Genomic DNA, 23,100 nt, shown 5'->3' with positions numbered 1-23,100 from the left:
TTTAGATTTTAGGGATTTATTTACATATTTCTTCATTTGCTGATTATGTTTGCAAAAGTCTGTGTGTATGACTGTAGGCTAGAAGAGGGTGCCAGAGATGATTACCGTAGGTTGTGCGCCACCTTGTGGTTGTGGGAATTTAAGTCAGGTCCTTCGGAAAAGCAGTCAATGGCTCTTAACCTGAGCCATCTCAGTATTCCCCCCCTCCCTTTAGTCATTTTCTAGACAGGGTTTCTCTGTTGCTTTTGGTTCCTTTTCGGTGACTAGCTCTTGTATACCAGCCCTGTCACGAATTCGCAGAGATCCACCGGGCTCGGCCAAAAACTTTTTTTTGTCTGTTAAGTTTACTTTGTTACCAGGTATGGGGTCAATATATAATAAGGTGCCGTGAGATGCTCAGGAGGTATATTCTTCGAAATTGCTGTTAGTTTTCTGTCTGGTTCTTTTGTCTATTGTTGAGAGAGGAGTGCTGCGGTGTCTCCTACTATTAGTGTGTTCTGAGACATACTCTGATATCTTGTAATTTTTTTTTTTATTTTCCTGAAATTTATATTTGGTATTGATATTTCATTCTGATGAAAGATTCATGCTATGAGTATGAACTGTCCATCTTATTCTCTTATGCATGCTTTAAGTTTAAGGTAATTCTTGTTAGATATTAATAATTATGGTGGTTTTTAAAATATGATCTATTAGGTGTTCCGTATGTGCTTGTACCTCATTAGGAATATCCTTCCTCATGTTTGGAAAGACTTTTATTTTTATCGATCTATTTTCTTGGTCTTGTAGCTGTATTTCTTCTCCTTTTACCTTTATTGTTATTTTTGTTCTTTTCGTGTTGTCCCAGATTTCTTGGATTTCTATCTTTAAGAATTTGTTCTGTTTGCTGTTTTCTTTCATCAGTGTGTATATTTCCTCTAATATATTCGATTTCTGAGATTCTTCTATCTCTTCTATTCTACTGTTTATACTTGTCTCTGGATCCATTGTTTTTTTGCCGATATTGTATGTATCCAGCCATTCCTTTATAATTTTTAAAGATTTCCTCCATTTCAGTTTTCAAGTCTTGTACTCTTTCCATTTCCGGTTTTATTCCTTTTTCTTGTTTTCTTTTTCTAAGGTATCTTTGAGTGATTTTTCATTTCTTAATTTTTTGAGATTCTTCTCATCCATTTTTTAAAATTTTTTTTCTCATTGTTCGATGTTCCCTATCTCTTTTAAAAAATTACCTTTAATGTACATTTCTTTTTTATCCTTTTTATTAGCGTTTTCAGATTCTCTGTAGAGAGCCGCGTGGAGTCACACCTGATGTCTGTGTGTAGTCTTATGCGGAGTTGCACCAGATGGTGCTGGCTCCCGCCTTCAGTGATCATGAAAGCGAGTGCTCTCTGTGATAATCAACTCCTAATATCAGCTAGTCCTGACTTATGCTATTATCGCGCAATGATTGTACCCTGCTTGCATAATGCGTGGAGCTAAGGGTAGTGCCCACCTGTCAATCTGTGTTTGGTTTTCCAAGTCCTACTCAAGTGCGGGGAGAGGTTTGCCCAGAGAGAGCAAGAGACACAGTGACCGCATTGTGTCCTGAATTTTCTGCATCAGGAAAAGCTTCTGGTGTTGCGTCCTTCTTGCTGTTGTATGTTTGCTGAATTCTCATGCTATTAAGCTCTCTTTCAGATTGTCGGAGGGAGTTTTACACGCATGTACATCTGTGCTAAGTCTTGGCTGGTGTTACGGTCTTTGCTGTGGCAACCTGTGTAATTTTTTTCTTGGTCTTCCTTTTCTTAGTTATTTTATCTCTTGATTCTCTTGTATCCACTCCACCATGGAGTATTTGATGGTCCACAGCACCATGCAGGTTCATCTGAATCCTTGTACTCTATCTGTGATGGGGTAGGTAGAGAAATTTATTAGCCAGAGAGAAGCACCTCTGAATGGTCAGAAAACTTAGCTGATTTTTGGGTGCCTGATTTCTGTTTGCTGCTTTCACTCATGTTTAAGGTCATATCAGAGTCCTCTCTGTGTGGTGTTAATTCCGTTGTTTAGTGAGAAATCTCTTTCAGATATTAACTTTGCTGTGTGATAGTCATTTGGGAAATAGAAGTTAATCCTGACAGAGAGAAGGTGTATTAAGAGAAAAACAATGTAGTTATGCTGGAGAGAGATGCAGGAAATTCACAATGTAGTCCACAGCCTTGTTATAGTATACATTAATTTTGATGTGTTCATTTATGATGACTTAGTCAGACATATGCTTAAGCAAATTGCCAATCACTGTTACAAATAATATGGTTTCTGTGTTGTTTCCTAGGTATCAGCATCCGTGAACAAACAAGCAGCTTCCCTACCACATCCATACAGTCATCAGAGAAGGTAAGGCATCTTTCTTTTGTGACAGTCCAAGGACCGCTCTACTATATTTCCATTGAACAAGGTGTCCATTCAAAGCTAGTAGCTTCCTTAACACCAAGTAAAAGCAGTACAGTCAAATTCCGGTGACACTGCCAGTGGCCCCTTATTTTGCCTCAGACATACCATTTTCAACCACATTCTGATTGCCTAGTTTCCTTCCTCAAGATTGTGGTTTTCAGCCATTTGTGATTCCTACATTAATTGATCTGTTTATTTTTGTGTTTAATTTTAACTTTGGTTATTTGACTTTATAATTTGCCCTTTTTATGTCTAATTTCTTGAGTAGTTTATATTTTTGGTATATCTATGTAATTGAGTTTTGTGTCTGTTGATTGATATGCATCTTTTTTCATTTTTCTAAATGTTGAATTCCAGTTATGCTGGCACCATTTGTTGAAGATGCTTTCTTTGTTTGGTTGGCTAATTTTACCTTCTTTGTAAAAGATGAGCTGTTCATCAGTGTTGATTATTATGTGTGTTTTGGATTTTATTCTAGTAGTCAAGTCTCTGTTTTTATACCATTACCAAGCTGTTTCCATTACTGTCTCTCTGTGATGGAGGTTGATGGATTGTCATGCCTATGGAAGTTCCTTTCCTTTACAGGATTGTGTCTGCTACCTTCTGTTTTTTTATTATTGATGAAGGTGATTGTTTTTATCTAAACTGATATTAATAATTTATTGATATTTTGATGTGGGTTACAATTATATAGATTGCTTTTGGTATGATTACCATTCATATCATGTTAATCCTCTGTTCAAGAACATTGGGTGATCTTTCCATTTCCTGCTGTATTCATCAGTGTTTTTCTACAAAAGCTTTATGTTAATTTCACAGATGTCTTTAACTATAGTTAGTTTTATCGGTTATCATTTATTGCTTTCTGGTCCCTGGGTATTGGTTTCATTTAAGTGAGGACACTGGATGAAGTTTATGAATAACTGCATAAGATTGATTTCTTATGAACTTGTATACACACTAAAAAGCATTGCTTCAACTTTGAAACCCCCCTTGACTCACATACATGTTCATGAGAAACTTTTGACTCTCTTTGCAAGAGACAATACCTCAATAAAAATGAAATGAAGTACATAGAAACCAGGCTAAAAGAATGCAGAAGCAAAGTACTCCTTTATAACTGGTAGAGTGTGAAGAACTGAGCTCACAAGCCAATTCTTTATCCATTGTATAGATTCTCACATAACATTTTAGGATTGTGCATAGTTAGCTTTCGTCTATTCTTGGTTTCCCAAGCAATTGTTTCCTAACTTCATTTCATCTGTCCCAGGAGTTGCCTTAATTCTGGACCATTGCTTGTGTCTCCACAATTTCATACTTTTCTAAAAATTAGTTTTAACCATAAAGTATGTTAACATTTTGTCTTGTTTGAATATAAGACATACGTCACCATGTATATTAAAAGCATGATTATAATAAACATATCACCGGGGTATGGCTATTACTTTGTGAGAAACTCTAATCCTGTCAATTTGTCGGCAAAAATATGTTCAATGTTAGAGCCATCTGACTCAGGAAATGATTTAGCAAAAGTTTTGTATCTTCATGTAAGTGATCATTGAAAGAGGCATTGCCCAAAAGATAACCTAGAATAACCTTCCATTCCTGCAAAGAATCATTTTAAGAGATATCATTACTTCCGAAAGTGTTTAAATTATAATCATAATGTGAAGTAATTATTTCTTGCAATAATGCAAATTTATTTACAAACCTACTCGCAGTTTGCTAAAGTACATCAATCTGTGTATGAGGTCGAGCATATGTTTAAGCTTGCTGAATCCATTTCATGAGAATCTTTATGACATTGCTCTAGAAAATGTTCGTCTGCAAGGATGTATGTAAAGCAGTAACAGCCATATAGGCCGTAGCAGCAACAGCAATAAGGTTAAGAATTACAGCTATTGCTGAACCTAACATGAACTTTATTTTTTCAAATATCTTATTGAAGAGTGATACAACAATATCAGCTATAGAGTCTGGAGGCAAATAATGACTTAGGTTTATAGGCAGCCAAATATATGTGCGTTTCTGTTTAATCATAAGTGATTTTCAGTATTAAACATAACAGATGAATTAATTCATGATTACAATTTACTATATCAACTAGTTTCATTAGTGAAATTGATTCTTCCAAATAAAAATACATATGTTAGTGACACATAATCATTAGAAGCGGTTACATCTGTTCCTGTTTTAAGTAATGACCCATTAAAAACATGACCAGGTTTTAATAAGGCAGCTATGACTTTTCAAATATGCGTCTGTAATGCAGTAGGGACTGTGAATAAGGCATTGCGATCATCACTGATTCTTCCATAGCCCCATGCCAGAACACTGCTTCCATTTATCTTTTCATTCTCTGTTAGATTCATCCTGGTAATATAAACCAGATCACAGAGTTAATATACCATTAAGAACAAGTGTTAATAGATTCACCAGTTATTCTTTAATATTTTACATATTTCCCCAAACGAGTTTTCCCTATAAATGACTGATATTTTAAGCTATAATACGTAAAATCTGGACATACAGATGAAGGCGCAAGTCATAAACAATCCAACACCAGTGGTACTTATTTAAAGGGTAATAAACTTACAGATCACTGTCCCTGACAACAGCCCTTTGCCTAATTAGGAAGAAGTCTGGTTTCCTGAACCAGAGCAGGAAGTAAAGAGAGCAAGGTGGGAAGTAGCCGCTTTTTAAAAGGGAAATAGACCAAGCCCCCATGGGCTGGTATCTCAGTGGCTATTGACTGGAGGAGCAGAAGTACCCCCCACAACACCTCCCCCTTTTGTTTAAGTAAGAGAGTTCTACACATACCATGAAGTTATATACAATAAGTTCAAATATCCTATTTTAACTAGCTTAGGTCTTATATAATTATTAGCTTGGCTAAGTCATGAGTCAAATTAACTACATTTATATAGTCTTCAACCCCATCGAAGATTTGAGAAGGGAAATAATGCTACCTGAGTAATTATTAAGTGCAATCAAACAACTTCGAAAACATGCAACAAATTACAGAGACAACTAGCTATCTGTACAGTCACCCAAGGTCACGTTTGCAGCGTATAAGCAACCAACTTTGGCTAAGGCCTAAATTAACTGACATACCATATTGAAAGTCAAGAAACTTCTCAAAACTATCTTACCCTGTCTTTGCAGGATATGACAGTTCTGTTTTTTCCATTCACAGAGACTCTGTATTTCTGTCAGTGGTTGATGTATGGGCATTTCTTTACCCAAAGGCAACTTCATCAAAGAAGAAAGGCTCTAGTTAGAGTGTCTTTGGTGTTCAACATTCTCACGGTGTTGCCAGGAGCAATTGTTTTTCACTGCCACAAAACTCTGAGGTAGATTAAAGGATATTTTCAATATCTCTTTGAAGATGTTGAACATTATCTATCGATACTGAGTATAATCTCTATGTATCTGAAGAACCTGATTAGTCAAATTATAAATGACAAGCTTAGAATACTATTGATCTATATAATTCTCAATACCTATCTAACTTAAGGAGTAAGACAATACACAACTGTGAAACAAACGAGGACAATGACCTCCAAATATAAGCAATGTACAAATATACATTGCATTGTGGTAAATTTAAATCAATATACAAGCAATATGTAAGTATCTTAATCAGAGGTAGAAATGTACAATGCAATATGTTAATTATATACAATATATATGTATAAATACAATATATGTCAATGCATAAAAAATGTTTTTAAACTGAGGTAGAAACATGCATGCATACAATAGTCAATATAATTTCACTTTGTGTAAATATATAATAATCGGTACCAAAACATTTGTCTCAAAACAATAACTCACATGTACAAACAAGTACCAAACAATTATCCCTTTTTTAATGATCCCTGAGCTTATAAAATCACTTCCCCAGCCCTCAGCCATATACCAATTATAATCAAACCATAAATGATGTCCCTAAACCCAAGTTCAAATTTTACTGGGAGAGGGCAGGTCATCCTCTAGAGTTACTTCCAGCTGTCATGTTGGTGACGTTCTTTCATGGTGAACCTGTGAAAGTAAAATGATCATTAAATTTCAAGATCAATGTCTTTTAATGTTGCAAATAGCCTCTGAGTATTTGGTGCATGTCTGGCCAGAGTGTTGTATAAGATGTGCACCATTTCAGCTACGCAAGTTGGGATTGTCTTGTGCAGCTGGTCCCCAAAACAGGTCTTGTCGTAGTGCTTTCAGTATCATGACGTCGTGTCAACCAGGAGTAGTCCATGTTATGGGTCCCCATCTTCTTCCTGGAAACTTTAAATGTCACTTCAGGAAAAACTCATTGTTCACTGTGAAAAACTTAAACATTAATCATACAGACATATACACACACACGTATATATATTCAATGAAAGGCATGATACATATATTTAATGAAAAGTATGATATATTTGAAGAAAAGCAAGGATGTTTTCTAAACTCATATTTTTTTCTGTCCCCTATCATGGCTCTTGACATGAGACAGAAACTCCAGAAACTCTTGGTTTTTCTCTTACCAACATACTTGTAATTGGAGAGGGACTGAGCCAGAATCCAACTTCAAAACCAGCTCTATAAATTTATAAATATGATTTAGTATATTTTAATCACACAACTTATTCAGTTTTCTTGATAGTTCCTATTGGGCAAGTATTTTTCCATCTGTCAGTATCCAAACATCCATGATCCCTTGAATTTTTCAAAGATGAGTTTTTTCCATTAAAGATGAGAACATAACCCTGCTCCCATTATATGTGTTTTTCTTAACACCTGAATGAATATCATCATTGTGGATGAGTTGTCATTTCTCCTTTCCAAGAGGTTTCTCCTCTTCAAATTGAACCTTTATTAATTTTGATGGTATCCACAATTTTTCTTCTGTTGAAACAAGAGCAAAACCCCTTCCCCAACGTAGGACATCTACTGGCTTCCATTGAGAGGTCAGCACATCTTTGAAATAAATTGGTGAATTTAGTTTAGCATACTTTTCCATTATCCAATGTCTTTCTGCTGCTGTCTCATTAGCGTTAATAAAATTCAAGGTCAATAAACATTATGTAATAGATTTCTGTGGGTATTTTTGGTCCCTTTCTGTTTGTTATGCATATCCTTTATAGTACCCTTTGATCTTTCTATGACTGTGGGATTATGTGGTATACCTGTAATGTGTTTTATATTATAACCAGCAAAAAAGCGTTTCATTTTCTGAGGTACATGTGCTGGACCATTGTATGTCTTTATTTGTGCAGGTATTCCCATGATGTCCATAACTTCCAATAGATGTGTGATTACTGAATCACCCTTTTTTGAGCTCAGGATAGTAGCCCATTGACAACCTGTATATGTGTCTATGGTGTGTTGTCCATATTTTAATTCACCAAATTCCATAAAGTGGTACACATCCATCTGCCAGAATTCATTTCTCTTAGTACCCTTTGGGTTATTCCCTGTAGGCAACGGTGTTTGATTATAGAAAGAACAAGTAGGACAACTCTTTATAATGTCGTTAGCTTGTTGCCTTGTAGTAGAAAATTCTTTCTTTAGGTCTTTACTATTGACATGGTGCTTCTTATGAAATTCTGTGGCCTGCAACACGCTTCCAATCAATAATTGATCAATCTCAGCGTTGCCTTTTCATAGAGGACCAGGCAGACCTGTATGGGATGGGATGCTTGTTATGTACATCGGATAAAGCCTGTTCCTGATTATGTCTTGTGCATGGATAAACAATGAAGTCAACTCTGTGTCATCTGGTATAAGTCCAGCGGTTTCAATGTGCAAGAAAACTCTTTCTTCATATTATGAATCTGTAACTATATTAAGAGGTACTTTAAAATCCCTTAGCACCATAAGAATGGCATATAATTCTGCCTTCTGGACAGAATTATAAGTGCTTTGTTCCACCTTACTCAATTCATCTGACTTATAACCTGCTTTCCCTGATTTATTTGCATCTGTATAGAACGTACGTGCTCCAGTTATTGGAGCATCGTGTAGAATTCTAGGAAGAATCCAAGAGGTTCTCTTTATGAGGTTAAGTCTACCACTTTTGGGATAGTTGCTATTAATTTCTCCCAAAAAATTACCACAAGCTCTTTGCCATGGTAATTGTCTTCCCATAACTTTTTTATTTCTTCAGTGGTAAAAGGCACTATAATTTCTGCTCGGTCTATACCTGCTAGTTGACAAAGTCTCAGATTACCTTTTATAAGTAATTAGAATTTTTCAACATAAGTTTTTTATTTTTTTACTTGGTTTATTATGTATGAATATCCACTCTAAAATAATATCTTCCCTCTGCATTAGAATCCCTGTATGAGAAATTCTGGAAGGCAATATGACTAGGATGCAGCTAAGATTTGGCTTCACCCTATGCACATGTGCCTCCTGTAATTTTTCCTCAATCACTGTCAGTTCCTTTTCTGCTTCAGCTGTCAGTTTTCTTGGACTATTCAAATCTTTACCACCATCTAAGGTTTTGTTTAAATGAACTATTAGATCAGGTGTTATACCAACAGCTAGTCGTAGACTGGAAATGTCTCCTAACTATCTTTGGAATTCATTAAGAGTCTTTAACCGGTCTCTCCTAGTTTGTGCCTTTTGGGTTTTAATTTTCTCTAACCCTATTCTGTAACCTAGGTAATTAATAGAATTTCCTCTTTGAAACTTTTCAGGGGCAATTTGTAATCCTCACCTAGGCAAGACTTTCTTTACTTCTTCAAACATCCTTTCTAAAGTATCTTTATTTGAATCAGATAACAAGATATCATCCATGTTATGATAAATTATGGACATTGGGAATTGTTTACGAATTATTTCCAACCGCCTACTTACAAAATATTGTCACAATGTTGGACTATTGAGCAGACCCTGTGGGAGGACAGTCCATTGATATCTCCTATTAGGCTGAAAATTCTTATAAGTATGCATTGTGAAGGCAAATTTTACTCTATCCTTTTCCTGTAACGGTATGGTTACATAACAATCTTTCAAATAAATAACTATAAGATGCCATTCTGTTCGTTGTAGAGAAGGCAAAGGAATTCCAGATTGTTATGGGCCCATAGGTTGAATTTCCTTGTTGACAGCTCTCACATCTGTCATCATTCTCCATTTACCGGATTTCTTTTTTACAACAAACACAGGAGAATTCCAAGGGCTGGTGATTCTTCAATATGGTGAGCATTTAGTTGCTCTTGCACCAGCTGTTCCAATGCCTATAAGTTTTCTTCAGCTAGAGGCCACTGTTTGAACCATAGTGGCTTCTCAGTTAGCCATTTTAAAGGCAGGGCTGTTGGTACCTCTAAAGGTTTTTGTATTTGCTGTATGTTCTTGTACAGCCTGAATGGCTGATGACCTTTTCCCATAATGTCTCATCATATCGTTTCCAGAATTATGTGTTCCTGGAAATACGGGAATGTTGATATGGTTATTCCATTGCTGTAGCAGGTCATGGCCCCATAAATTTATTGCAATATTGGCAATATATGGTCTTATTTGCCCTTCAGACCCTATGCATTCAACCCTTCTTGTACTTTGTTTTTCACGAGATAGGGTTCCAATTCCCAGGAACTGAACATCTACCTCTTGAAGAGGCCAATTCAGATGCCAATATTCTGGAGTAATGATACTTACATCCACAACTGTGTCTAATGAGCCTTCAATAAAAGTGCCATTTATACAGACTCTTAGCTTTGGTCTTTGATCATTAATAGAAGTCTGCCAAAATATACATTTACTCTCTCCTACTGGGTTTTTTCATTCATTCTCCATGCGTAATTCATCATTTCGACCAGTATTATTTTTTACAGCAGAAATTGGAGCTTTTAATTTTCTTGGTGAGGCATGTTCTCTACTGTGACTGGGAATGACTGGGCCACTGTTGGCTTTGCTTGTGGATCTGCGAGAGGCCCCTCAATGAATTTCCAGACGGTGTCGTTTTGCCTTGTCTGTCTGTTGTTGACCTGCATTCGTTGGACCAATGTCGGCCTTTACTGCATCTCCTACATATACCCGAATGCCGAGGTCTCCTATTTTTGTCATTCCCAGAAGGGATGATATTCCTAGAAATCCTTTGCCTGCAATCCCTTTTTAGATGTCCTAATTCAGCACAATTAAATCACCTGACAGTTTGATGTCTCCTCATTGCTTTGGAAATCGCTTCTCCAACCCAGGATTTATCATTATTGCTAAACATTCATTGTATGCTGAATCCATTCATCCATAGGTGCTGATCTAAACTTTACAGGCCCAATTATCTTTTTACATTCTATGTTTCATTCTCAAAAGCTAGACATTCAAGAAGTAGTCGTGTAGCTTTGTATCCTGTCCTTGTGCCTTCTTTCTCTGTTCACCAGGTCCAATACTTCCTGCAATCATTTCAAGACTTTTTGTCATTGTCTCTCTTAAATCCAAAATCTCCTGACCTACAAGTGTTTCTAGTGATTTTACTTAGGTGTCAATTTTTTGGTCCCCAGTCTGCACCTTTGAATCACAAGCTTTTGAATCCTGAAGATCCTGACCTGAATGTGTTTCTAGTAAGATTGTTTGTTTCTTAGGAGTGCCATATTTTTCCTAAATGATAGAATATTGAAAAGAATACTGAAACCTAGTAATCAGTAAATTAGGTTATCACCATAGTTATCTAAACCTTGCATGACAAGCCATTGTTTTGGTAGGTAATCCAAACCATATAATTCGTGTTGGAGACCAAAACTGCCATATTACCTATTATCCAGCAGGTGGCGCTGTGGCCAAGTCGTGACGAAAACGTGGTCCTGTTTTAGTGTCTGCCTAGTATTTGTTAAAAACTGGGAACTGCAAGTTGCTCTACAAAGTAAATGTAGTTAAATCAATTCCGTACACGGCACCATAAAACAGGAATCCAGGGGTAGAGAAGAGTAACCCGGAGGCCTTGTATGCCTCCACGTGACACAGTCATCCCAAGGGGTTGCAGCTTTTGATAACCAGTAACTGCGTGCTCTGGTTCGCTCCGCTTAAGAACTGCGCTTGCAAGGGAGATTTGAAAATGACTCAGAAAAGAGCAAACCACGTGGGCAGAGACGTGGTTTTATTATCCCAGTTCCATTGTCCCAGGTTTCAGTAATGGGCTATGCTTAGAGTCTTTGAGGATGACTATGAGATCTGCCTATTTTAATAACAGGTGTAAGTAGTGCTGGAATCTCACTGAAAATCATGGATAATTTCCAAATACTGTTGTTTACCTTTTATCCACATATTATCAAAAATATTCAGATACCTCAAATTATTCCATGTATGAGATGTTGATGGAGGTCCTTCCGCTACTCCAGCCAATAACTGCCTGTATAACAGCCCTTTGTGGTGTGGTCTCTCTCCCTTTAAAAAAGCGGCTACTTCCCTTCTTGCTCTCTCTTTACTTCCAGCTCCAATTTTACAGAGGGTTGTTGTCTGAGACGGTAATCTTTAAGTTTTTCCGCTTTAAATAAATACCACCCTATTAATCTTAATTCCAAACTGGTGTGGGTTGTTTATGACTTTCACCTTCAGGGAGACAGGACAATGGGGGTGTTATACAGTAACACATCACTGTCTCCCTAAAATACATTTGAGTTAGGGATATAAGCTCAATAACTTAAATCTGATCTATGTACTGAAGAGACCTATAACAGATCATTCATGGCTAGAAAATAATGCTCAGCAATAACAGATAATCTTGACTGCTGGACAATAATCTGAGCTTTAGCTGTAAGACATTTCACCTTACTCCATGTCGTCAGGGTTAAGATCTATGTCATCGAGGTCTCTACCATAGATATAATTGTGCCATGGACAATACATGAATAGCTTCTTTGGTAAAAGGGCAATCATGACTACCTTGCACTCCTGTCTTTAGATTCTGCTTTTTTTCTGAGCCATGATCGATAAGTGTCTCCCATCTTGCAGAGAGACAACACTATATCTTCTTTCTTTCACGATTAACCATGTCGGCTGCCATTCAGCCTCTGGTAATTTTGTCCCAAATTTTTTCTGAGAAGTCAGCATTTGGGGTGTTTATAGAACGTTACTGTTATAGTAAAAATATTTGCTTCCCTCATAATTAGGAAATTTAATATAAACAGTGCTTGATGTACAATGTCTCTACATGAGTAATGCTATGTCATTCACATAAATTTGGAAACGTTTGGAAATATATAAGTAGGCCCATTATCTGTTTCACTAAAAGAGGTAACACTGATGATAGAAAAGGCTGTTAGTCAATGTTTTAAAACTTTTGTGTTTTCCACCCAAAAGAGTAGCCCCTTAAAATCATGGAGTATCTATGGTAACATGGAGGAAATATAAACGTCTAAAATCTGCAATGATTAACAGCCAGTTGCCAATTTTCATTTGATTGATATCCTTAATCATTAACCCCCTGAGGAATTGAATGTATATGTAACAGATGATAAATTGGACAATTAAAAATAATTTATCTTGTCGAAATGGAATTTCATAATGGACATTTAGATGCCTTCATAAATTTTTGTTTTATAATAAATATGCTTTCGGTAAATACAGTCAATGGAAAATATACTTTGAGTTAAAATGCCTGTAGGATATTGATATGTACCCAAAAATTATAATTTCATAGGAATGTTAGGTTTAATTCTACTCAAAATCCTTCTTCGTATGTTCTTCAGCTACTTTTAATTCTATCTCATTAGTTTTCAAATAAGATCGAGTGCTATTATAAGTCCTGATCCCATTGACAAAGAAGCCAAATATATTATTTTTTTAGACATGGTCATAATTTGTGCCGCAGGCACTACTTTGTGAATTCACACAGTGGCCAATTTTTTTCATTTGCTTTTCTTTGAAAACAGTAAAACTCATAGACCATATATACCATGAACAGACACATATTTTCTCCCATTGTCTCATTGCTTTTATAAAATTAGCTTTAATTCTTTCTTTACCAAGTCTCTGTATGTAAGGTGCCTTCCGTAAATCAAATCTTATATTCCTTAAATACTAAAATATACCTTGGTAAATCAGAAAAAGAAACATAAACAGTATGAGTTTTTGGTCAACATTTTAGCATAACAATGTACAGAGAAGATTTAGCTAGTCCCATTACCCTATAATGAAGATTACTCATTTTGTTATTTTTTGGTTACCATTCCTATCGTTTCCTCTTCATGTTCCCTGTTCCCGTGCCACTTTTCAACATCTATTGCATTGTGGTCCATTGTTATATGGTTCTCTTCTGAATCATTACACGGGCATGCAGATTATGAACAGCTGCAGAATAAGATTTATTTTGTATGTCTTTTCATGCAGACCAAAAAGCATTACTTCTATGAGAAAAGCAGTAAACTTTGAAATCACTCTGTTCACGTACATGGTCATTATTTACATCTTTTCTCTCCGTGCCAGAAAGAGTACCTTAATTAATATCAGTAATAGAAATGAAAAGAAGTACATAGAAACGAGCCAAAAAGTGCAAAAGCAAGATACTCCTGTAACTTGTTGGGTATGAACAACTGAGCTCAAAATCCAATTCTTTATCCATGGTAAAGATTATGACATAACATTTTAGTAATGGGAAGAGTTTGCTTTCATCTACGCTTGGTTTCTCATGCAATTGTTTGCAACCTTTGTCTCATCTTTCCGTAGAGGAGCCTGCACTCTAAGCCAGTTTTGTGTCTCCATAATTTCCTCCTTTTAGTATTCTGAAGTATCAGGACTTTTAACCCTGAAGTTTGTAAATATTCATTTGTTTGAAAAGAAATGCCTGATCCATTATTCAAAAATATAAGAGGATAAGAATGAGTACAATAAGCATCACACCGGTAGTATGAAGAAAAATTTATATCAATCCCTTAGGATCTAATATGTCCAAATTCTTTTGTCATTTTGTCATCGAATGTTTGTGTCATGGTAGAGGCATCTTATTCAGTAAGTAATTAGGAAAATTAAGTTTTATATCATCATGTAAGTGATCGATGAGAGATCAAGGAGTGGCATTGCCCAAAAGATATGTGTTAATAACCTTCCAATCCAGTAAAGAATCAATATAAGCCTAATCCGTAATGCAGAAAGTGGTTAAATTCCAATCACAATGCAAAGTAATTTGTTCTTGCACAGATGATTATTTCTTTCCCAACCATAACACAGTCTGCTTAAGTACATAAATCTATGTCTGTAGGCGAACACCTATTTGAGCTTGCTCATTCCATTTAATGAGAATCTTTATAGCATTGCCCCAGAAAGATGTAAGGATGTATGTAAATCCATACCGGTCAAAGAAGCATCATCAGCGACAGCAATAATCCTAGGAGTTACAGCTATTACTAAGCATAACATTCATTCATTCATTCATTCATCTTCAATATCTACAACATTATTGTCCAGACTATTTTGATCCCAAGAATTCCCTAAGTTTGCGGGCAGCCATATATGTGCACGCTGTTGCAGTTTCATAAGTGAGTTTTAGGATTTATGTAAAGTGAGAAATTAATACATGAATACAATTGAAAATCACAACTACTAATTTCAATAGTGCTATTGATTCTTCCAGCTAAAAAAATGTTAGTGTCACACAAGTAGTACCATTAGCATTTCTAAAGAACGTAAACTAATAGGTGCACACCTTTAATCCTAGCACTTGGGAGGCAGAGGCAGGCGGATCTGGTCTACAAGAGCTAGAGTTAGTTCCAGGGTAGGCTCCTAAATCAAAGAGAAACCCTGTCTCGAAAAGAACCACAAAAAATAAAGAGCTGGAGAGATAGATCAGTGGATAAGAGCAATGTCTGCCCTTCCAAAGGTCAAAATCTCGATTCCTGGCAATCACAAAATGGCATATAATTCTTCCTTCTGTAATGATTTAAAAGTGCTTTGTTCCACCTTACTCAATTCATCAGACTTATAACCTGCTTTGCATGATTTATTTTCATCAGTATAGAAAGTACGGGCTCTAGTTATTGGAGCATCACGTGCAATTCTAGGAAGAATCCAAGAATTTCTCTTTATGAGGTTAAGTATAGCACTTTTGGGATAGTGGCTGTTAATTTCTCCCCCAAAATAAGCACAAGCTCTTGCCATTGTTCATTGTCTTCCCATAACTTTTTTATTTCTTCAGTAGTAATACGCACTATAATTTTTGCTGGGTCTATACTTCCTAGTTGACGAAGACTCAGTTTACCTTTTATAATTAATTCAGAGACTTTTTCCACATAAGTATTTAATTTTTGACTTGGTTTATTAGGTATGAATATACACTCTAAAATAATATCTTCCCTCTGCATTAGAATCCCTGTTTGAGAAATTCTGGAAGGCAATATAACTAGGATGCAGCTAAGATTTGGCTTCACCCTATGCACATGTGCCTCCTGTAATTTTTCCTCAATCACTGTCAGTTCCTTTTCTGCTTCAGCTGTCATTTTTCTTGGACTATTCAAATCTTTATCACCATCTAAGGTTTGGTTTAAGTGAACTATTATATCATGAGTTATCCCAACAGCTGGTCATAGACTGGAAATGTCTCCTAACAATCTTTGGAAGTCATTAAGAGTCTTTAACCGGTCTCGCCTAATCTGTGCCTTTTGGGTTTTAATTTTCTGTAACCCGATTCTGTAACCTAGGTAATTAATAGAATTTCCTCTTTGAATATTTTCAGGGGTAATTTGTGATCCCCACCTAGGCAAGACTTTCTTTACTTCTTTAAACATCCTTTCTAAAGTATCTTTATGTGAATCAGATAACAGGTTGTCATCCATGTTATGATAAATTATGTACATTGGGAATTGTTTAAGAATTTTTTCCAATCGCCTGCTTACAAAATATTGTCACAATGTTGGACTATTGAGCAGACCCTGTGGGAGGACAGTGCATTGATCTCTCCTATTAGGCTGAGAATTATTATAAGTATGCATTGTGAAGGCAAATTTTTCTCTGTCCTTTTCCTATAACGATATGGGGAAAAAACTATCTTTCAAATCAATAATTATAAGAGGCCATCCTTTTGGCAATAGAGAAGGTAAAGGAATTCCAGATTGTAGTGGGCCCATAGGTTGAATTACCTTGTTGACAGCTCTTATCTGCCACCATTCTCCATTTATTCGATTTCTTATTTACAACAAACACAGGAGAATTACAAGGGCTGGTGACTCTTCAATATGGTGAGAATCTAGTTGCTCCTGCACCAGCTGTTATAATGCCTGTAATTTATCTTCATCTAGAGGCCAATGTTTGATCCTTATTGGCTTCTCAGTTAGTCATTTTAAATGTAGGGCTGTTGGTACCTCTAAAGGTTTGGTATTTGCTGTATGTTCTTATACAGCATGAATGACTGATGACCTTTTCCCATAATATCTCATCATATCGTTTCCAGATTTATGCGTTCCTGGAACTACAGTAATGTTGATCTGGGTATTCCATTGATGTAGCAGGTCACGGCCCCACAAATTTAGTGGAATGTTGGCAGTATATGGTTTTATTTGCCCTTCAAGCTCTATGCATTCAACCCTTCTTGTACTTTGTTTTTCACGAGATAGGGTTCCAATTCCCAGGAACTGAACATCTACCTCTTGAAGAGGCCAATTCGGATCCCAAAATTCTGGAGTAATGATACTTACAACCGCACATGTGTCTGAGAAGCCTTCAAAAAAATTGCTATTTATACAGACTCTTAGCTTTGGTCTTTGATCATTAATAGAAGTTTGCCAAAATATAAGTTTACTTTGTCCCAATGGGTTTTTTGACTCATCCTCTGTGCGTAATTCATCATTTATACCAGTACTATTTTGTTTTTCTTAAAATAGAGCTTTTAATTTTCTTGGTGAGGCATGTTCTCTATTGTTATTGTGAATGACTTGGCCACTGTTGGCTTGTGGGCCTGCGAGAGGCTCCTTAAGGAGTTTCCCGACAGTATCGGGTTGCCTTGTCTTTATGTTGTTGACCTGCGTTCGTTGTACCAATGTCGGCCTTTAATCCATCTCCTACATATACCTGAAGGCCGAGGTCTCCTATTTTTTTCATTCTCAGAAGGGATATACCTAGAAATCCTTTGCCTGCAATCCCTTTTCAGATGTCCTGATTTATCACAATTTAAACACCTTGCAGTTTGATGTCTCCTCATTGCTTTGGAAATCGCTTCTCCTACCCAGGATTCATCATTATAGCTAAACGTCTCAACGTTCATTGTATGCTGAATCCGTTTATCCATAGGCGCTGATCTAAACTTTTAGGGCCCAATTATCTTTTTGCATTCTATGTTTGCATTCTCAAAAGCTAGAGATTCAAGAAGTAGTCGTCTATCTTCTGGGTCTGTTAACACCAATGTACAGAGCCTTAATTACTCTTTGCAAAAAGTCAATAATGGGTTCTCTCTGTCCCTGCCTAATTCTGGTATATGATTCAACCCTTTTTGCTCGATCTTGTAGCCTGTTCAAAGCATTTAAAGCTGCTTGGTGACATAAACACAGTACTTCATCATCATAAAGAGCTTGGACCAGTGGATCATCATATTCTCCTACACCAAGAATTTGATCTTGAGAAATCTCCACACCTTTTGCTCTTCCTTGCTGTTCTATATGTTTGGATTCTTCTCTGAAAACTATTCCAAACACCAAGGAAGGTCCATTATCTAAAACTGCAGACACTAACTGATGGAAATCGTGGCTCTAGCATAAGAAGCCCAAGTCCTTATCGTTTCCTTAACATATGCATAGTGCAAGCCAAAGGTAACAATAGCTTGCTTAATTTCTTTTAGATCATTTATTGATATTGGCGTAGATCTAGCTTCTGTGACTCCCTTTGAGCCTTTAGAAGTTGAAGCTTTGTTAGACAGAATTACAGGGTATGTCGCTAAAACCCTGGGTAAGCCAGTTCTAATAGTTGGTGGTGGCATTGTATCCTGTCCTTGTGCCTTCTTACTCTGTTCACCAGCTCTAATAATTTCTTCAATCATTTCAAGTCTTTTCCATTGTCTCTCTTAAATTCTGAATATCCTGACTTACATGAGTTTCTAGTGATTTCACTGAGGTATTTTTGGTCCCCATTATGCACCTTTGAGTCCCAAGCATTTTAATCCTGAATTTCCTGACCTGAATGAGTTTCTAGTAGAGATTGTATGGTTCTTAGGAGCGCCATATTTTTCTTAAATGATAGAATATTCAAAAGGATACTGAAAGCTAGTAACCAGTAAATTAAGTTATCCCCATAGTTATCTAAACCTTGCGTGGCATAACCCATTGTTTTGGTAAGCAAAAACGTAACATTCTTGTTGGAAACGAAAACTGCCATATTACCTATTGTCCAGCAGGTGGCGCTGTTGCCAAGTTGTGATGAAAACTCTGTGTTGTCTCAGTGTCCATATGTAACCCATTTATCAATTTATTTTGAATTATTTTGCAAAACTGGCTCAAAAAGGTTTTTCCATATTTCGGAAATTTTAAGAAAATATCTTAAATCTGGACATAGAGGTCATTCTAATTCATAGTTTTCATTAATATTATCTTTGGTCTGATTAATGCATTAGGTGGACAGTCTTTGAAGACAAGTATGAGATGTAAATTGGTCATGTATTTTTTTTCTTTAGGTTTACTTATATTATTGATTAAGTTAATTGATGACTGTAGTATCATCCCTGCACCTCTGTTTTGAAGGTGACTTGATTATGAAAGAATTTTTTATGTATTTTTGAATTTGGTTTGAGTATTTAATTGAGTTACTTTGGATTCATGTTCAGTAGTGTGGTTAGTTAGTAATTATCTTTCTTCGATGAGTCTTCCTGTGGTTTTTTGTATCAATCTAACTGTAGTATCATAAAAAGAGTTTGCCTATGTTCCTTCTGGTTATATTCTGTGCAACACTTTGAGGAGTATGTGAATTTCTGATAGAATTCTTCATTAAAACCATTTGGCCCTGGGATATTTTTCTTGATTTAGATGATACCTTCTATTTCCTTAAAGAGTATATGCCTATTTAAATTTCTCACCTGGTCTTGATTTAATTTAGGGATATGGTCCTTGACTGGAAAATTGTCCGTTTCTTTTTTTCCCCAAAACTTGTGTAGTACAGGTTTTTGTGGTATGATCTAAGAATTCTCTGTATTTCCTTAGTGTCTGCTGTCGTGTATCCATTTCTATGTTTGGAGTGTTAGTTTGTATATTTTTGTTTTGCTTTTTATTATTTGGCATACTGGTTTCTCAATTTAGTTATTTTTCACTAAGAACCTGGTCTTTGTCTCATTTATTGATTCATTGCATTTTCTTATTTTCTTTAATTAATTTCAGCCCTCATTTAGATAATTTCCTGTTCTTTAATACTTCTGTGCATGTCTGCTTTTTGTCTTCTAGGTTATTCATATGTATTGTTAAGTAGCTAGTGTTAGCTGTCTGTATATGCCACGATTTTTCCTCTTAGCACTGCTTCCATGGTGTTCCAGAGTTTTGCATGTTAGTGTCATTTCGTAGTTTAATTTTAGGAAGTCTTTAATGTCTTTCTTTATTAATTCTTCATTGTAATAAGAAGCATCGGTGCTGCTTCCCCGGCACCCGGCTGTCCGCATGGCTTTACCAAAAATAATTACATGGAAACTGTTCTTTTCATCACTGCCTGGCCTCTTAGTACCACGTGCTGGTTTACCAGGAAAGATTTTAACCTGCGTTTTTCTTGAGTGTGATAATCTTGGCCACTCCCTGACTCGGCTTCTTTCTCCCAGCCTTCTGTTCTGTTTATTCCACCCACCTAAAGGTTTGCCTATAAAATCGGCGTAGGGAGTTTCTTTATTAATTAACGAATGAAAGCAACAGATTACTACAAGACCAACCTCCATCATTTCCCCCTTTTCTGTTTAAACAAAAAAGAAAGGCTTTCACTTTAATATAGTAAGATTACATGTTGCAAAGCAGTTATCAAGCAAGAATTATAGTTACAATATTTATCTATTTTATCATTTGTCATAACTAAGGAAAACTATAACTATTTGTTCTTAAACTCCTTCAAAGTCTCTAGAATGATATATAAACAAGAGATCCAAAACTCTAGAAATTACAGCGAAATCTCACTGCCTGGACAGTCACCCAAAGTTCTTTTGTAATGTTTGGGCACCCATCTTCAGTCTTCAGGCACATAGTATCCAGTAGACGTTTTCATCAAGCATGATATTCCAGAGAAAGTACGGTCAATTTTTGCCGTGTCCTGCCGAACAACGAAAGACCATCTTACATTTTGGCGAGTTTAGTAGTCCTCTCTTTGAGGGTTCTCTGTGTCCAGTTCATGCAACAGTCCAGGCAAGTGCAGTTTCTTGCCAAAATGGTTATCAAACTCCATAATGGAGGCTCTTCAATGCCCATCTTCCACTTGAAGAAGATTGGTGCTGACAGGAGCAGATGTGTCTCATTGTCATGAAAAGCTCTAAGTTATTAAAATATTTTAAATGCCATTTTCTGCAGTCTTTGAAAGATATGAATTCTGCCTATCTAACTGAAATATATCTCTATATATCTAGAAAATCTAACATGGCTACAAGCTTGACTATTATTGATGATTGTCCTTTAATAGCGTACATTACCTAATTATAAGTTGCATTTTAGATGAACTATACAATCACAATATAGTAATCAAGATCAGAAATACATATACATATAACCAATTTTACCTTAAAATCCATACCAACACAAATTATTCATATCTATATCATATCCCCCTTTAAATGTAAAAGAATATTCATAAACAATATTTGGTGACATGGGTGCAGTTTTTTCTCTCCAACCTGCTTCCTGATGTACAGGGACGCTGTTATTCCGGTCTTTTAATGGATAACCTGTGTGCCATGGTCATCTTAGTTGAATGTTGACTGAAGTCATTTTTTGTGGGCCTTTCAGGAGGGCATGGTCTTTCAAGTCATATGGGGAAAGAAGAAATGAACAGGGTTTCATCCTTTGTGTAAACAAAAGAAGACCCTCTCCAAAGCATCATATCATTAGACCCATATTCTGAAATCATGATATCATTATATCCATTGTGGTTTATCTTGGAAGCCCATATAATGAAATGTCTCTGTACTTAGCTCCTTTACAGACAAAACTTTTAAAGAAAACCCATTGTACATAATCCTGACTCTCTGTGAATTTTTCATTTTAACGTGGGTTATTTGTTTTTACTTCTTATAATCAATAACTGTCTGAACTGTCTCTTTAAAGACTGTACCCTTTTTTGAAAAAATCATTAGCTTTATTGTCTATGTTCTTTTTTTTCTCTCTCTCAAGCTTGCGTACACTCATCCAAGTTTGTTGTGTTTTATGTCTGAATCTGTTTCATTGTGATTCTGTAATTTTTTTTCTATCCTGGATCACTTTGTTTTGAGATTTTAAATCGTTATGTCCTTAAGAATCTAAGCTGTCACACTTCTAGGCCAAAAACAGGTCCTGCCAGCTTGCTCCATCCAGTAGAATATGGCGGGACTGCTCGTGTCTCTGATCCTTGCACATTGCACCAGTAGCATGAGCAGCTTGTGCCTCTGAGCCGCAGCACGCAATGACTTCCTTTTATGCACACAGTTAGTCTAGTTGCACTTTACTCCAAATGATCCATTCAAAAGGTCTGTCTCCCATAAGAGCACGACAGATCGCAATGGTGGCAGTGCCCATAAAGCCTCCATTTTAAAACACCCAGTTTTTTCCTTCTGCTGAGTCAGGACAATTTCTTTGTGTCGATCAACACAGAAACAGCAACAAGCTCTCTTAAATTTTCTATCTCTCCTTTTTAAGCCCTCAGGTTTCATGTGGAGTTCATTATCACGCTGGGTGCCACTCTGTTGAATTGAGAGCAGCAGGGCTTCGTCCCCGGCACCCGCCCACCCGTACGCATGGCTTTACCTGAAATAATTACACATAAACTATATTCTTGTAAACAATGCATGGCTCCTGATTTCCAGCCTCTTGTTGGCTAGTTCTTACATATTATTCTAACCCATTTCTAATATTTTGTGTAGTACCACGAGTTGGATTACCAGGAAAGATCTTAACCTGCGTCTGTCTAGTGCGGGAGAATCATGGCGACTCCCAAATTTGGCTTCTTTTCCCCATCATTCTGTTCTGTTTACTCCACCCACCTAAATGAAAGCAACAGATAAATACAAGACCCACCTCCATCACTTACTGTACTCTGTGTTGGTTCAATAGTTTTCTGTTTAGTTTACATTACTTTGTAGGATTTCATAGAGTACTTTTGTTGTCAAGTTCTAACCTTAAACTGGTGTGATCTCATAAGACACAATGTAGTTGTTCAAATTTTTTGTGTCTGTGAATTTTTGCTGTATTACACAGTGTGTGGTCAGTTTTATGGAATGTTTTATGAGCTGCTGAGATTGTTCTATTCTTTCTGGTTTGTGCTGAGTATTTTATAGAAGTTTGTAATGCCAATTTCATTTATTACTGAGATTCCCTACCAGTACTGTGTGTGGTTTGATGATTATTTTGAGTTACAGTTACGTATCTTTAATATGTGTTCGTGCTCTTGTATTATGGGCATAGATGAATATTGAGGCTTCATCTTGATCGATTGACTGTTATTAACATAGTGTCCTTTTCCAATTGTTTTGATTTATTTTACTTTGAAATCAATTTTTTTTTATGGTAAAATAGCCACACCTGCTTGTTTCTTGCGTCCTTTTCCCTAACCTTTACT

Source organism: Chionomys nivalis, chromosome 15 (genome assembly GCF_950005125.1).
Source record: "Chionomys nivalis chromosome 15, mChiNiv1.1, whole genome shotgun sequence".
Taxonomy (NCBI): domain Eukaryota; kingdom Metazoa; phylum Chordata; class Mammalia; order Rodentia; family Cricetidae; genus Chionomys; species Chionomys nivalis.
Note: the sequence above shows the minus strand (reverse complement) of the source record.